Source organism: Lactuca serriola, chromosome 8 (assembly GCF_051521515.1).
Source record: "Lactuca serriola cultivar US96UC23 chromosome 8, Lser_US96UC23_V15, whole genome shotgun sequence".
Classification (NCBI taxonomy): domain Eukaryota; kingdom Viridiplantae; phylum Streptophyta; class Magnoliopsida; order Asterales; family Asteraceae; genus Lactuca; species Lactuca serriola.
Window position 1 is genome coordinate 120,827,978 of NC_136415.1, and position 17,223 is coordinate 120,845,200.

Below are 17,223 nucleotides of genomic sequence, written 5' to 3' on the forward strand. Positions count from 1 at the left end.
GTAAATGTGAGAATCCCCGATTCCTATCATTTACCAAAAATCTGTTAGATTTTAAACTTTTATGCAATGTTCCTCTTGTAATGATTATGCACAAAGTCACCAAAACCTTGTCACCAGTCATTACAGAGTATTCCAAAGAAGGTCAATTTCTATGGAACGGAAGTCTCATATTCAAAGTACATTGCTTTGAACATCTTTCTTGCATTAAGGTTTTCTAATCTTACATAGATTGAATAACTTCCACCTATGGAGACATTTCCATAGTCCCATTTTGACTATCACTTCCGAACAAGAGTTACTTCTTTTCAGAACATGTTAATACGGTCCTTTTCGACAACTTACATCATACTTCCAACTTTCCCTGAGCAACCAATCTTTGGCGAACCTCAGATTGTCCTCGACAATTGCTTAATCACTTTAGCCATATCCAGTTCTAGACTTTTCCCTTCTCAATGCCTTAAGCATTTGGAAAATTTAGAAAAGATGAATATTATAGCACATGCAATCAATCCTATATCCGAAGCATATGGGACACGATTCATGATGTTTGACATAAAGACATGATACTAGACAAGTCTTTTGCTACAATATTTTTTATTTTCCATGTTTTCAAAATTTAACTATGAAGAGGGATGCCGTAGTCATAATTGAATTTTGAGAACGCAATATATATAGAATTTCCTTAAGTCGAACCATTCAGACATAAAATTCATATATATATATATATATATATATATATATATATATATATATATATATATATTCTTGACTAAAGATGATTAAAATCTCAATCTAAGCTTTAGAATTGAAACGAAGTATAATTTCCTCTCCCTTAATTATAGCAAAACAACTTTTCAACCCCTGCAACTTCACGAATTGAAACTTTGTTTTCTATAATTAACATTGCTAACTTGCAACACTAAAGGTAATGATCATGCTCCCACTAACATGATGATTATCAGCATAACACTTATGCTCCCACTAGCTCTGACATATTTCCAGAAATCTGTTGGACTTCTGAAATTTAGATTCATACACCCTTTCTTAGATAGCTCACATGTGTGTCTAAACAATATTCAGAACTATGAAAAGGGATGCCGTAATCATAGTCTCAATTGCTTAGGCATTTGCCATTTCTCATAAGTCCATGTTAGTGTGCCGATTAACCACACGCGCTCCACTAACGACTTTTGAAAATGCAAATAACACAATTGATATCTACGTAAAATCTACTTAGTGAAAGCGTTTCCTCACCATCATTTTCATGAATCGGAGAGAAACCTTATGACACTTAGATTTTATAGTGTATGAGTTCCTATCCATATGAATTTGTCAAAACCATAATCTCAAGATAAGGTTAGTGATAAATTCAGCCTTACATGGATTAAACTTGTTTAATCTTAGTTTCTTGTCACCTTGGTAGCCCAAGGCCCACCAATGCTTCCAAGTTGAACTCTGATAACTCACATGCAAATTCAACTTATTTGAAGTAGGTACAGAAATAAGAATTATGTCAACACGATAGGTTGCAAACCTTAAGTCGTGTGCTAGTGATAAATTACAGGTTTTACTCTTGATTAAATCTTGAAACTCTTTTAGGATATTTAAGGCTCCCACTGTCCCCTTGACATATAAGTTTCCCCAGTCAAGAACCATTCCTTGACAAAACAAATATTCAAGGGACAGTGCGGATTCTTATCAAGACTAACACTTCACACAATTGGTCTTAGTTGGTCTTTGTCTCATCCAAGACATCACAACTTACCAATCTCAAATGTACAAGAGTAGAAAACATTTTACTCTTACATTTGACTAGTGTTAATAAATCTTCCTTTATGTCACTCAAAGTTACAATCTTGGAGTATGACTCTAAGAATTGTTTTGGAATGAAGTATGACTCATCTTCTTGATTTTAACCAATCCAACAATTCATGACCTCTCTTCTTAGCCATAACAATGCACTAAGACGTCCTTAGAGTATGAATTTGTGATATGGTTTCATAATCATTAAGATAATCATGAAATACGATACTAAAGTACTCTCCCATCCTTTCAGATTTGAGAAACTTTTATCTTTCTGCCTAATTTGATTATTCTCATTTGTTTTGTCATACATTGTAACCTTTCCAATGCTACAGAATTATACTTAACCTCATAAGTATAATCATATTTACTAATCTTTAGTAAATCATGACAAATAAATCTTTGTGGTGGACCTTGACCAGCGCACACCCAGTGTACCTAGTTCCTTAGTCCTTCAATTGACTCACATATACATGTGATCAAAGAATTAGTCTTAATTTTCAAAGATGAAAATTCTCATTCATCATACAATACAACTTGTATGATTCCAAGTTTCTGTCCAATTGAAACTTGGGTGATGAAAAACTTTCTTCATTCGGTAAATTCAGACACTACCACAAATGAAGGAATCAAATCCACTTTCCAATATTGCTATTACTGGAAACATATAAGCAACAATTTTCCACAGATGCCATTGTAAGGATATTTTTTAAAATAAATAAAATTAAAACCCTTTTTTTCTTTTATTTTAAAACTTTGCGGAAAAACTTATCCTTACAATCCACATGAAAACCTTGTTGTTATCTATTCATAAGCAATATATTATAACTCTTAAGCAACAGCTCAAAATTCTGATTACCGAACCATGCGATCGAAACCCACCTTCGCAATCAGAATCAACATATACTTACTTTAAGCTTCCTATGTTTTCTTTGATTCTTAAAAACATCAACATGTGACCCATTCACATTATGTAATAAGAATCTCCAAATAGGAACTTAATAGAGTTAGACAGTGGACTTTACCTGAAGTAGAGTCAAACCTCTTGACTTGATCAACCTTATGACCTTTCAGGTGAATATGGCAGCTTCGCAATCAGTGTCCCTCCCTTTGGCAATAAAACATATAGACCCTTTGGTAATGGCACATGAGACTATCTCAGACTTAGCCTTTCTCTTTACCATTTGGTCAACCGAGTTGACTATGGCCGATCCCTTTTCATTGGGAAGAGAAATCTTTTTCTAGATATCCAATGCTACCATTGTCAATGTCCATTTAAGACTTGGGAAGTTGTTCTTTTAATCAAATATGCTTTACTAGTGTTCCAAATCATTGTTGATTCCACAACACCAAGCAAATAGATAACATTATTAAGGGTCATGTCATAGTCTGTCTCATAGTAGTCCCAAAGAGACTCACTATGTTACTAAGAAAGTGATTGAACATCCAACTTTTACGAGACTTTGACACCCAACTCTCCCGGCTTGTCAATATGTGACTTTATCTCCAAGATGTGAGCACACATAGATTATGCTTGCCAATAGGGATTGAGTGACTTTAAACTTTTCAAGAACTTGTGTGTGGGGGAGAATAATTGGAGGAGGTGGAGGAAGTGAAGCATGATGTTGAGGGACACCATCTTCAAGAGATTTGGGAAGATCATAGTTGTCTGAACCAGACATCTATAATGGGAGAAAATCAAGTTAGTTGACTCAAAATCCTTAATATAACACCTAATATGAAATATTAAGGCTAGGACCCAACACAATATTTTATAATTTGGAAGAAGGATGCCGTAATCCAAGCTATAAAATATTTGAAGGTAGGCGAATGACGATTCACCAATTTCCACCATGAAAAACGAAATAATTTATTAGGTTTTAATTGGATTTGAAATTCCTAGATCTTTTGAGATTCATTGAACTTTTCAATGGCATGTTTTAATCTCGAGTGTGCCCTCTCAAATTTTGTGACTGGGATGCCGAGGATCACAAAACAAGGTGTGAATAACCATACCAATTCACTTGGTACCCATAATATTATCACCTAATCAATGTGTCGGTTAACCACACACGCTCCATTGATCTATGACAAACATTAAGTCACCCTTCGTGATCCTTACTAGTCCAAGTTAGTGTGCTGGTTAACCACACACGCTCCACCAACGACTTGGTAAGGTACAAAGTGTGAATTCCATGGGCTAGCACCAAATTCACATTTTTCCTAAAGTAACTAAGATTGGGAATTAAATAAAAAATATTTAGTTACTTTATAATAATCATTATACTTTTAACGAGAATTTAAAGTCATTGTCCTATCCGTTCGGCTAACGACCCTCCACCAGTCAAGCAAGCGGTGGGTGAGAGTGGACACCCATTAAGTAGCCATTTTATAGGCAACAACCTTATACCCACCTTATAGACCGGCTTCGTGAATGAGGCCTACTAACGGTAAAACGACTTGTTCTTATACATATATATATAATAATTAACCATTAATCTTACAATAGTATAAGGGTAGAATTTTAACTTTTAAAACTTCTAGGGTATGGAATTAAAGTTTGTGTGAGACTTTACAAATTCCAAAACTTGAGGGCAAGTTTTGAACAATTCATAAACTTTTGGATATTCATAACTTACGAGTTTTAATTAAGTGTTTTAAAGCTTTTAATGAAGAGTCTCTTGGAAATCCATAACTTGAGGACAAGTTATGAAGTCCATAAAACATTTATGGGAAAAACTCTTCAAGAAAATGTAACCTACAACTTCTTAAAAAACATTTAAAAGAAAAACTCTTGGAATTCCATAACTTGAGGACAAATTATGAATTCCATTGAAACACATTAAGATCAAGAATTAACTAACAAACAATTTGCAAATAATTCCTATGATCTAACAAAACTCATATGAACATGAACATCCACATCAACAATTTCAAGAATCATATGAACACATATAAAATTGAAATTTTGATTATAACTTTGAAATTGGTCCACCATCATCATTACCACATCAAAAACAGGTTTTATGAGTCCAAAACAGTTTAAGGTAATGATTCTAGACCAATTCCAGCACCAAAACTCGAAGATATGTTGTCTGGGGGTCCAACTCGTCGAGTGCATGAACCAACTCGCCGAGTTGGATGAGTTTTGCCTTGGACACGTCAAGTCCCTTCATGGACTCGGCGAGTCAGCTGTGCAGACAGCATAAAATCTTCGATTTTCAGCAATTTGCATCAAGTATTCAAACAAGCAAGCCTAGGCTCTGATACCACTAATGGGTTTTGAGCAATCTAATACTTCCTAAGTGTGCATGCAACCCTAATAAACCTTGGATCTATGTTTGTCTAAATACATGCAAAATAATAATTTTACAAGGTTCATAACCTATCTAACATGGCATGGGGTACTTTTAAACATAAAAGAATTAGATGAGATTACATACCTTTTGATGATGAGTTTGATTCCTAAGGAGTTTGAGGGCCAAGCACCAATAGTGTGAATGCCTCAAATGGAATCACAAATCACCACAAACTCTTGGAAAACTTTGAGAGAGTATACACACTTGTATTTTCGGCCACACACAAGCTCACACACACTAGTTCACTAGTTGCCATTTCATGCTCCATAAGCATGCTTATATAGTGTGCATGGTTAGGGTGAAACCCTAATAACCCATGACCTTTCCTTTCCAAGGATCCATGGGTTAAAAGCTCCATGGATCATCCATGGAATTCCATCCAAGCCTAGCCCATTAACAAATGAGTGTTAGCCCACACCATATAAAACCAATAGCCCATAATCTAATTACTCTTCCTTTTAATCTCTAAATTAATTCATAATTAATTTAAGACTAAGACTAATTAAATAACATAACTTCATATTAATATATTATAACTTATAATATATTAACAAACATATGTGTATAACTCTCATAAAATTATCCATAAATAGTTCGGGTGAGATGAAACCCAAATGGACCATGCCGGGTCGGGTCAAGTATATACCAAATAAGTTATGGACTTAGACACCTTATCCAACACATTCAAGTTAGAAATTGTTCCCCATGTATGCTAGATAGGAATGTAACCTTGGAATTCAACTTTGCATGATAATTAGACAAACATAGATCCAATGTTATTAGGGTTGCATGTACACTTAGGAAGTGTTAGACTGCTCAAAACCCATCACAAGTAAGTATTCCCCAAAGTACCCATACAAGTTATGTTATGTTTATCAACTTTTGTAGAACATCACGCTAGAATAGGACTAAGGATCTAAGAGTGATACCTTATGTGTCTGCTTTATGTGTTAAGTTGTATGAGAATTGCATGCTAGTATTGAGTAGACAGCAAGTAGGATAGCCTGATTAGGTTATGCCTGATGGTATGAGTTTAGCATTATATGCGAGTACAGTTCCTGTAAGCCGATAGAGTTGAATGAGATTGTTCCCTTAGTTCGAATGCTGCTTGCTTTGTGCTTTGTGGGACTCTGAGTGGTGGGAGTTAGCCATTAGGTGAATACGTCACGTCACATGTGATCAGGGTTGAATAATCTTAGAGTGCTGGATTTGGCCCTATTGTGCAGCTCTCGTTTGAGTCTAACCGTTGTAGGGGTGAGTCTGTTACTCGAAGGATTATCCGAGCCTCACCACATGTGATGGTGTTCAGGTAATGGTTAATTGGCACTACTAAGAGGCCTTCAGCAGCTGAGGACCTGGTAGGGTGGAGTCTGAGATTTCCCTAGGGCAAGCCTAGGATGAGTATAGTAGTGATCAGCCGTAGTGGAAGGGATCTGGTGGAGTCGAGGCAGTCCTTGAAGAAGGTACGGATAGATGTGGAAGGTAGTATGGGCCCGTACTACTAAAAGCAGAGGATCCGTACCCAAACCAAGGAAGGCCAAGATAAGACCAGGGAACTTGTAAGTAGTTGTGATCCCTCAGGAAATATCAGTATCACTAATGTGTGTTATTATGTATTGCAGAATGGTGGTACTTCGATCGAGGCCGATAGATGGCGGTTCAGGAGAGGGGTCAGGTTCGGGATCGGGTTCCGAGCCGGTAGATGAGGGACTACGCGAGTTCATCACTTCAGAGATCACCAGGGGTATCCTTGAGTCGACTCCCATTATCTTCGGGTCGATCAAGGAAGGGATCATCGAGTTGATGGAGGATCGCCTCAGGGCGTTCAGGAGCGACATGGCATCTGGCCAGTCAGGATCTCGCACGCTGTCCTTTAAGGACTTCAGGGACAGTGGTGCGCCGGATTTCCACGGGGTGAAAGACCCCATTGCTGCCAGACGATGGATTGCAGACATCGAGTCTGCACAGTTGACTAGCTTCTGCCCCGAGGGGTCGAAGGTGAGGTATGCAGCAGGGTACTTGCGAGACCGAGCCCGGGATTGATGGGAGTCAGTGGGTGACTCGTTGGGAGCCTCAGCTATCGAGGCTATGACCTGGTCGGACTTTGTGACCAGGTTCAGGGCAGAGTTTGCGCCGGCTGTCAAGCTTCAGCAGTTGGCCAGGGAGTTTTTGGACATGAGGCAGACGACGGAGACTGTGGCGGAGATCACCGCCAAGTTCCGGGAGAGGGCCTTGTTGGTGCCCCAGTATGCGGGTGACGAGGATATGAGGACCCGTTATCATGATATGCAACGGGCAGACATCCGGGAGCATGTCAGCTTTTCAGCTTGCCCTACCCTGGAGTCCATGATCGCCAGGGCGAGGGAAAAGGAGATTGATTTAGAGCACATTCGAAAGAGGAAGGCATAGGCGGGGCAGGTGGTTGGGGCTTCAGGAAAAAAGCCCAGGGGATCAGATGGGATGCCGAAAGGCCAAGGAGGACCCGGCCGCTGCGGGAAATGCGGCAGGACGCATGAGGGAGCATGTAGGATGGGATCGGCAGGCTGCTACAAGTGCGGCAAGGCGGGGCACTTTAGCAGGGAATGTACTACTCCAGTTTCGGCTATTCAGACGTCTGAGTTGCTGTGTTTCCACTGCAACCAGAGGGGCCACAAGAAGGCCAATTGCCCCCAGTTGACAGTTTCAGCGCCGGTGAAGGCGCCAGCTCCAGCGACCCTGCGGATCACGGATGGCCGACAGGGCAAGGCAGAGGCTCCAGTGGTGAGGAGCCGAGCATTTCAGTTGACTACCGAGGAGGCACGCGCCGCACCCGATGTGGTGACGGGTATGATTCTTTTGCCCTATTCTTTTATGATGTTATGATATTGATATGTGCTCGGTATATATATATATATATATATATATATATATATATATATGTTTTAGGATCGTTCCATGTGAACGGTATCCCAGTTCAGGTGTTATTCGACTCGGGTGCATCCCGATCATTTGTGTCCTTTGCACTTAGCAAGAAGTTTCATGAGTCTTCGGGCATGTTGGATTGCCCTTTGGAGGTAGAGATTGCTGATGATCGATCGGTGCGAGCATCGATGGTGTTTCGGGATTGCGTATTGCGTCTGTTTGAGGAGCGCTACTTAGTAGACCTGGTTCCCATTCCGATGCGAGGGAACAAGGTGATTATAGGCATGGATTGGTTGAGCCCTAATGGGGCGGTGATAGATTGCGCGCAGCAGCTAGTGCGGGTCAGGACCCCAGGCGGGGGAGAGTTAGTGATTCATGGCGAGAGGCCGCAGTATGGACCCGCAGTATGTTCAGCAGCAAGGGTGAGACGCTACCTTTAGTAGGGATGCGCAGGATATGTCGCGTATGTGATGGATACCCGGGAGGCAGGTAAGGCGTCAGTGAGCAAGGTTCCGGTGGTGCGAGATTTCGCAGATGTGTTCCCAGAGGAGCTTCCTGGGATACCTCCGAAGCGGCAGGTGGAGTTCAGGATTGACCTCATTCCTGGTGCGGCTCCGATAGCCAAGGCACCGTATCGGTTGGCTCCTCCCGAGATGCAGGAGTTGTCTACGCAGCTGCAGGAGCTGCTAGACAAGGGATTTATTCGTCCGAGTAGTTCATCCTGGGGAGCCGCGGTCCTGTTTATGAAGAAGAAGGATGGGTCGCACCGGATGTGCATAGACTATCGGGAGCTGAATAAGGTAACCGTGAAGAACCGTTACCCACTCCCGAGGATTGATGATCTCTTTGACCAGCTTCAGGGAGCGTATTGGTTTTCCAAGATCGATTTGCATTCGGGATACCATCAGATGAGGGTCAAGAAGGAAGATACGCAGAAGACCGCGTTTCGGACGCGCTATGGCCACTATGAGTTCGTGGTGATGCCGTTTGGGCTCACCAATGCTCCTGCCGCGTTCATGGACCTCATGAACCGCGTATGCAGACCGATGTTGGATCGGTCTGTGATAGTCTTTATCGATGACATCTTGGTTTATTCCAAGACTCAGGAGGAACATGAGGAGCATCTGAGAGAGGTGCTAGAGACCCTGAGGAGGGAGAGCTTGTATGCCAAGTTCTCCAAGTGTGAGTTTTGGTTGCGCGAGGTGCAATTTCTCGGACACCTTGTCAACCAGAACGGGATTCTGGTCGATCCGGCCAAGGTCGAGGCCGTGATGAGATGGGAGGTTCCGAAGTCTCCATCTGAGATTCGGAGTTTCCTGGGATTAGCAGGCTACTATCGGAGATTTATCCAGGATTTCTCCAAGATAGCCGTACCCCTGACGCAGCTGACGAAGAAAGTCGTGGTCTTTCGGTGGGGACCCGAGCAGCAGGCTGCATTTGAGACACTGAGACAGAGATTGTGCGAGGCGCCGATCTTAGCCCTGCCAGAGGGCGTAGAGGATTTTGTGGTTTATTGTGACGCGTCCATTTCAGGGTCGGGCGCGGTACTGATGCAGATGGGGCATGTCATTGCCTACGCTTCGAGGCAGCTCAAGCCTCACGAGGCGAACTACCCGACGCATGATTTGGAGTTGGGGGCGGTGGTTTTTGCCCTCAAGATTTGGCGGCATTACCTCTACGGGGTTCGATGTACCATTTACACGGACCACAAGAGTCTGAGGTACCTCATGGATCAGCCGAATCTGAACATGAGGCATCGTCGGTGGTTGGACGTGGTAAAGGATTATGATTGTGAGATCCTCTACCATCCGGGGAAGGCCAATGTGGTGGCCGATGCGCTTAGCCGCAAGGCGGCGCCGATCAGGGACGTTTGCATGAGGTTGACCGTGGTGACTCCCCTGTTGGAGCGAATTCGGGAGGCTCAACAGGAGGCTATCAAGGAGGAGCATCGGAAGAGCGAGCGTGTGGTGGGTCAGGTTTCCTCCTTTGATTATGACAGCCGAGGACTATTGACACTACACCGTAGGGTGTGGGTGCGTATCACGGAGGCGTGCGCCAGATTTTGATGGAGGAGGCGCACAAGTCCCGGTTCCCTATTCATCCCGGGGCAACGAAGGTGTATAGGGATCTTCGTCTAGATTATTGGTGGCCCTGCATGAAGCAGGATGTGGCATGGTACGTCGAGCGGTGCTTAACCTGCAGGAAGGTCAAGGCCGAACATCAGAGACCGCATGGCAAGATGCAGCCGTTGGATATTCCACTGTGGAAATGGGAAGATATCACGATGGATTTTATCACGAAGCTTCCCAGGACCGCGCGTGGAGTGGATTCAATCTGGGTCATCGTGGATCGATTGACCAAGAGTGCTCACTTCATCCCGATCCAGGAAAGCATATCGGCCGAGAAATTGGCCGACATTTATATCAGGGAGATCATAGCGCGGCACGGGGTGCCAGTATCGGTTATCTCGGACAGGGATGTGCATTTTACTTCCAGATTTTGGAAGAGATTTCATGACGAGTTGGGCACTCGTTTGCATTTTAGCACCGCCTATCACCCGCAGATGGATGGTCAGAGCGAGCTGACCATCTAGACCTTGGAGGATATGTTGCGAGCGTGCGTGTTAGACTTCGGTGGTAGCTGGGATACCTATCTTCCCTTGGCCGAGTTCTCCTACAACAACAACTACCACGCGAGTATCGACCGCCCTCCCTTCGAGATGTTGTACGGACGGAGGTGCAGGACCCTGATATGCTGGGGTGAAGTTGGTCAGAGAGTCATGGGGAGCACCGAAGTGGTGCTTAAGACGACCGAGAGGATCCAGCGGGTGCGGAGCAGGCTTCAGACTGCTCAGAGTCGACAGAAGAGTTACACCGACAAGCGTCGATCCGACTTGGAGTTCCAAGTCAGGGATATGGTTCTCCTGAAGGTGTCGCCTTGGAAAAGCATCATTCGATTCAGGAAGCAGGGCAAGTTGGACCTGAGATTGATCGGACCGTTCAGGGTTGTAGCCCGGGTGGGCAAGATAGGTGGTGTATAGGCTGGACCTGCCCGCTGAGCTCAGCCAGATCCACAGCACTTTCCACGTTTCTCAGCTGCGGAAGTGTCTAGTGGACGATTCAGTGGTAGTGCCGTTAGAGGATATTCAGGTTGATGACAGACTGAATTACATTGAGCTCCCAGTTGCAATCCTCGACAGGAAGTCGAAGGATTTGAGGAACAAGAAGGTGGAGCTAGTGAAGGTGCAATGGCAGCACCGCAAGGGTTCGGAATGGACTTGGGAGCCGGTGGATGATATGATTGAGCATTACCCCGAGCTGTATCAGGATCGAGCAGCAAACTTCGAGGACGAAGTCTAAAATAAGTGGGGGAGATTTGTAGCACCTGGTTCCTGGTACGTAAATCTTATTTGAGTATTCTCTTTTTTTTAGCCTTGGACTCGGCGAGTCATAGGTCCGACTCGTCGAGTAGGTACGGGACCCGGGACACGTTTAAGTTGGCGACTCGGCGAGTCACCGTTGTTGGATGAAACCCTAAGTTTCAGGGGTTTGCACCCTATTTAAACATCATATCCGCCCAAGGCCAACCCCCATTCACCCTCAGAGCTCCCAACCCTCGTTCTAAGCTTGTTCATTGAGAGTTTGAAGCAATTGTTGTGTGTTCTTGAAGGTTTTGAGGCAAAAGGAGAGTAGATCAAGAGGAAGGGAAGGAATCCAAGCATCTTTGTGCTCTCTCAGCAGTTCCTTTGAGGTATAACCCGTTTTCCCCCTGTTTCTATGCTTATTACATCATTTAAGTCATTCTTGAGCCAATCCCCAAGCTTGTATGTGCAATATAAGTTGATTGGCTTTTAGATCTAGGCAAGATTGAGCTCCAGGAGCTCAGATCTGTTACCTTTATGGACCCATGTTGCTTGTTCACCCTACATCTACCCTTTTGAGGCATTTTGAGCCCTAAATCCCTCATTGGTGAGTATCTACACGTAAAGTTGGAAACTTTACATGTCATTCATGCTCTAGGAACCCGATCTGTTAATGGCATGGACTGGAATCGAGCAAAATCGTGTATATCGTGATTGCATGGCGACGACTCGGCGAGTCTGCTCGCGAGTCTCCGAGTTGTCCCCTTTTCGTTGTGTCGAGTGAGTGTAGTGAGTCACGGGGTGTGACTCAGTGAGTTGGAAGCCAAACTCATCCATGGAGGAACTCGGCGAGTCCATGCCCTGACTCGGCGAGTTCAAGGCAATCTCCTTAGATCAAGAGCAGACTCGACGAGTTGTTCATACAACTCGGCGAGTCACAGCATAAAGTGTTCTTCGGATGAAGATGAACTCGGCGAGTTGTTCATACAACTCGGCGAGTAGGATGAAGGACTTGAACCTCAGTTTAGAAGAAGAACTCGTCGAGTCAGCGCCTAACTCGACGAGTAGAAACGGGACCCATGTCAGCCGATTGGACAGGGACTCGGCGAGTTGGCGAGCCAACTCGACGAGTCGGGTCAACTGAAAGTCGACTCTGACTTTGACTTATGACATGATCAGGGGTAAAATGGTCATTTTACCCAATGGACAATTAGCAGTGATTGATTAAGTATGTTGTGGGAATTGCAGCCGGAGGATTTCCGGAGCAGCAGTAGGCAGTCAGTTCTCGACCAGATTAGCAGCTATTTCGAGGCGAGTTTCCTTTCCAGTAGTAACGGGTCTAAGGCACCAAGGCCGACCCGTGTATACGAGATGTTAGTACTAGAGTGTGGGCCGAGCCCGTATCTCTGGGTTTAGTCAAGTATGATATATGTGTCAATATGATAGAGTTGCTTATACTTGTTGTCTGTGTGATACTTGTATGTTATGGGTTAGCGATTGAGTGTGGGCAGGGCCCGTATCTCTCCGAGGTTGGAGTGTGGGCTAGGCCCGTATCTCCCAGATAGTAGAGTGTGGGCGAGGCCCGTATCTCCCGGCTAGCGAAGTGTGGGCAGGGCCCGTATCTTCACAAGTGTGGGCGAGGCCCGTATCTCCCGGCTAGCGAAGTATAGGCAGGGCCCGTATCTTCCCGAGTGTGGGCGAGGCCCGTAACTCCTAGCTGAACGTTGTTTGTTATATGCTTGCATGGTATGAGGTATTATGGGGGAACTCACTAAGCTTCATGCTTATGATTTTCAGTTTTGGTTTCAGGTACCTCCTCAGCTGGGGGAAAGGAGCCGGCGCGGTAGCAGCATGTCACACACACACTCTCTTTTTTCAGCAATTACGAGTTTATTCTGGGATTGATACTATGATATTTTTATTGATCGAATGTTGTGGTTTTTAATATGGTTTTCGATGTGAAGTGGTTTAACTAAACAATGTTTTAATTATTAACGTTTTCTATGTAATGTTTTATAAACAAAATTTTTGGACGTGAAATTTTGGGTCGTTACAAGCCCGCTTAACTTCAGATGTTAATAGATGTTAATAAAATTATAGCAATATTTATTTCTCAAGGTCTCGTAAAAGTTCAATTTTTAGAAATACAAATTTTTGATTCAATTTTTAGTAAAGACATACGAATTTTTGGGCGTTGATCAGGAATTGGGAGAAAAGAGGAGGAAGATAATCGAAATTGTAGCAACAATCAAAATTCAAGGATGTCGATTGAATTCATTAAGAATTGCTAACACTGTTCAAAATGGGAGCAAAATGATAGCATTGATGATGCAATTGTGCTTGTGTGAGGTCTGCAGTGGTCAACTGTTATGACCCAAAAGAGTTGTCTTTTGATCAAAGTTCTAAAAAGCTCAACATAGTTTTATCATGGTACGTCATGGCTCCAAGGCTTGCACTTGTCATCAAATTTTAACAAAATGTCGTCTTAAATCATATATGTATATAAAAATGAATAATAGTAATATATATATATATATATATATATATATATATATATATATATATATATATATATATTATACAAAATTGTTGCCTTAAGTCACACATTATAAATGACATGACTCGCCACGGCTCAAAAAAGCTTGAAGTTTGACATTGTCGCCAAGTCATGTCTTGCGTTATTTAGAACTTTGTTTTTGATAGACGATCGATGTATTGATTCAAGCTCACCTTGAGGACAAGGTGAAAGTTTGGTGGTGGGAATTGTGTACCAAATGTAAGGGTTAGATATGCATAGAAAGGGAAAGTCAAATTGGTCAAATAAATAAGGTCAAACATGTCAAGGCTTGGACTAGGGGTCTTTAAGTCATTTCCCTTGTTAGGTTGGTTATTTTCTTAGAGCATATCCAATGGTTGACCTATGTTATGACTCAAAATTATTGTCACATCATATTCAACTAATTTGAACCTCTAATTAAATGACCTCTCCAATAGGCAATGGTTATCCTTTTTCTGTAGTTTTTTTTAATAAATTTAACTAATTTATCTCCATCTATTTAAAATATTCTATAAAAACCCTAATTTATTTAGTTGTTTTTTAAACACAAAAATATAAATCCAACTATGTTGGGTCTTTTATTTGGCTACATAATTGTACAGACAGGGCCAGATATGAAACACCGGAGGGCAGAACCATTTTGACATATATAGCACTTCTAAAATCCAACAACCCAGGGTGGAGGTGTGAAGAAATGAGGGTGAGAGGGGTTCTATTTATAGGGTGAATTATGGCTCAACTTGGTTCCACATGTCACCATCTGGTGGCAAGACTTTGGGAGAAAGCAATGGCCCAAATTCAACCACGTCACCCCTTTCGCAGTATCACCCTGCCAACTTCTAAACCCCGTAACTTTCGCATACGAGCTCTATTTTCGATGTTATTTATACCCACGCGTAGGTATTGACAAGATCTACAAGTCTCATTTTGACTCCGTCGGCTAATTCTCGACCGATTTTAAATTTAACAGTATGAGAAGGTTACACTATTAAATGACTGTGTAAAATTTATAACTTCTACATACGGACTCCGTTTTCTTCTGTCTTTTTATCGTTGGTCTCCTATTAATGAGATATTCAATTCTCATTTAGGTTGTGTTGGGAAAAAATCGATCGATCTAAAATTGGAATTTATGGATGTGTACTTTTATGCCAAATCTTAGAAAAATCATAACTTCCTCATACGAAGTTAGATGTGGACGTTCTTTTTATGCACGCTCTTTTGGTTTAACGTATACTACAACTTTCATTTAGATCTATAATGCTAAAAAATAGTTTATCAAAAATTCACTTATTACGTTACGCGGTATCGTGCCAATTTAGCCGTAAAACTTCGACGGGTCATAACTTCTTCGTTATAACTCGGATTTCGGCGTTCTTTGTATTTCCGGAATCCTTGTCACGACCACTACCACTTTATTCATAGATATTGGGTTTATCTACACTTTTATTTTGGCGCTTATTTTCACATAAAATCACATAATTCACATAATATTCAAGTAATTCTTCTTTATTACTTCAAAGTGGGTTATAATGGTTGATCCTAACTATTACATCATCACATTAATGCTTAGCCTAGAAACACGAGCGTTACGCCAACTCCCAACAAAGCCCTAGGGGTTGTGACTTCTCTGCTATGCGTACGGGTCAAGTGCTTTCAGTAGTACGTGCCCATACTACCTTCCACACTTACATGTATTTGTGTCAGATGACCATCACAACCACCCTAAAAATACTCACAAGAATACACATACACTCTATCCTCACACCCTAGAGGAAGACTGGACATCACACCACTGGTCAACTGAACCTACACAACTCATCCATGAAACTTCCACCAACCATGCAACACTCGTATATGATAATCATACATAACATTGGATCCTATAAACAGTAAAATACTCATTTCAATCCCTAAGTCCACAACCAGAAAAGGAAGAGGAAATAAGGCTATATCAAAGTTATGTACAACTATGACGCATACACTAAGCAATTACAATAATGGTGTCAACTTCATATAAGGAACCCTAGGCTATTAGGCATCATATAATTAGGTAATTCTATCATGCAATTCCTGAATATCCCTAGCCTATCACTAGCATGTTGTTCTAACGTATCACAATATCAAATAACAGTGTGGTAATTTGAGATCTACTTACTGGCTCCGGCTGATCGTACACATCGCATCATATTTGATTATTTTGAAAATCATTTTTAAAACCCTTTTTCCTTAGCTTGAGACTGGATCCACACAAGTGTTCCTCCAATTCACTCAAACCAAGGCTCTGATACCAACATGTAACACCCATAAAAATTACAAGAAATTTAAACTTTTAAAACCAACCCAAAGTCATAAATTGTTTACAATCATAGTTTTTCAAAACAGCTTCAACATCAGAGTCTCCCAAAATTATAAGTCATAACATAAAGATGTGTACGGTCATGCCTTCTCTTTTCTGCGGTCATGTGAGTTACCTAAAACATAAACCAAAACCGTAAGCAAACGCTTAGTGAGATTTCCCCAAAGTACCAACACATAAACAAATAACAGCATGTCGGGTCCAATTAACCATCGGGTTGGAATACCCCAAAGCCCAATCAACTATCGAGTTGGAATGCTAATATATTATGGTCCAGTCAACCATCGGGTTGGAATACCCCAGGCCCATCAACCATCGGGTTGGAATGTCAATCTACAACAAGTCCTATCATCCTCGGGATGGAATACCCTCAAGCCCAGTCAACCATCGGGTTGGTATCCCCCAGGCATGTTGGCTTACGCAAAAAAGAGTAAAGCTTCAACCACCGACCAGATATGTGCACATATAACAGATACACTACAAGAATGTCATCCTTTGCAGACAACACTTATCCAGACGACACGTGTTGTTGGCAAAAGTCAACCTATACCGTCGACATGTCGTCGGTACATAGTTACAAAACATTGACCGTCTGACTTTGACCAGAAGGGCTATGCCGACGACAAGTCGTCGGTATAGACTCGGCGGGAAACGTTAAAATGTTGGCGGTATATCGAAAAGCTTTACCGGCGACTTGTCGTCTGGAAAATGCTCTAAAAAAATATTTTCGATTTATTTTAATTCCTTGTAGAAGAAAGTCAAGACGTCGTCATTTTTGTCATCCTATGCCGACGACATGTCGTCTGTATAGGTTGATTAAAAATTAATTTTTGTTTTATTTTTTATTCGTGTCGCAGAATATGTAAAAGATGTCGTTTCATCA